Below are 1,531 nucleotides of genomic sequence, written 5' to 3' on the forward strand. Positions count from 1 at the left end.
GAGCATGGAATGCTATCCACCTCAAGAAGTACTTTTTCTGATCAGGATCAAGTATTTTGTGAGGATCTATTATCCTTAGAGGATCAAGGATCCCCAATATTGGTAATATCTATCTGATTACTTATTCTTTTCAATTCCTATTATTAATTCCAGGATAATATATTCTTAACAATTTGTTTCTTCCAAGTTTTAAGTATCAATGCAGGACATTAATAAGATGTGTAATAACCAAGAGGTTAGCCACATCTCCTTTACGTTCAAGGTACTACACTATTTACCTTGGCCTAGCCCACGATTGTATATGATCCCCGATGGTCATATCCTCTAAGGTTTAAAGGTTTTCACCTTTCTTATAAATAGAGTTTCTACACTCTCTCCTGGAGCGCACGTTATCCAAAGTATAGTCCGGGGAAGCGGGACCAGTACACGCTTAGTGGCTGACAATTTCGTTGTTTTCGGCTATATGGAGGATCCTACGACTTATGGTAGACGTACCATACCACCAGTTTATAACGTTTTCACGTTATCTTACGTTTGTGCTAAATCCCGGTTTGGGCGAGTCCCAGTTAACATTCGTATTTGGGCTTGTCCCCAGTTTCATGGGCTTGTCCCCAGTTTTGGGCTTGTCCCCAGTTTTGGGCTTGTCCCCAGTTGCACGGGCTTGTCCCCAGTTTATTATTTCGGCTTGTCCCCAACTTAATGGGTTTGATCCCAGTTAACGTTATAATGTTGAGTCAAGATTTGACCCAAAACTGTTCAGATTGAAGATTGGAATCTTCTCAACCTCTTCAGATATGACTAAGTATGGAACTAGGCACACCTTAGACTTCCGAGCAAGCCTTTACTTAGCCGGGTACGATATTTTGTCTATCGGGCATGGTTATCTTCTTGAAGTCTTTTTTAGGGGATATCCGGGCAGGGTTTGCAAATTAGTGCATTACCGGGAAAGGTTCACTAGTTTATGCAAATCAGGGCAAGGAGCACTTTATCAAGCAAGTATGTTCTTCATAGCCAAGTAATGCTCACTCCCGAGTAAGCTTTAGGCTAACCAAGCTCATGAAGCCAAGTAATTGGAAGACCGGGCAAGACATTTATTAATAAGTATGGTCCAAGTATGCTTGATGTCTTAATGGAATATCTTAAGGATCATCGGGCAAGGTTCAACTTAAGCAAAGGAACAATGCTACCAAGCATACTTTGCTAATAAGCTATTCACTAGCAAAGGGTGGTTGAAGGGACCATTGAAGAACAAGGTTGCTCATAAGGGTTTGTCGGGAAAAGTCTGGCAAAGTCAAAAAGATTGAAGTCTACTCGGTGAGTATTTTACTTGGTAAAATACCCTTCAAGTAAAGTCTACTCGGAAACTGATTCCAAGCACACTTCTATGTTACCAAGTTATGAAGGATGGCAAAGCATACTCGGAAAGACAAAGTTGATGCAAAGCCTACCCGGAAGACTTGTTTTACACTTAGGATTATTTCTGAATATGTAATTTGAATATGTTTTTATCATTTAGGGTTTCTAGAAGGAA

The sequence above is a fragment of the Bidens hawaiensis genome, unplaced genomic scaffold (genome assembly GCF_021521415.1).
Source record: "Bidens hawaiensis isolate Kalapana, Puna unplaced genomic scaffold, B.hawaiensis_p1.1 tig00053108_1, whole genome shotgun sequence".
NCBI lineage: Eukaryota > Viridiplantae > Streptophyta > Magnoliopsida > Asterales > Asteraceae > Bidens > Bidens hawaiensis.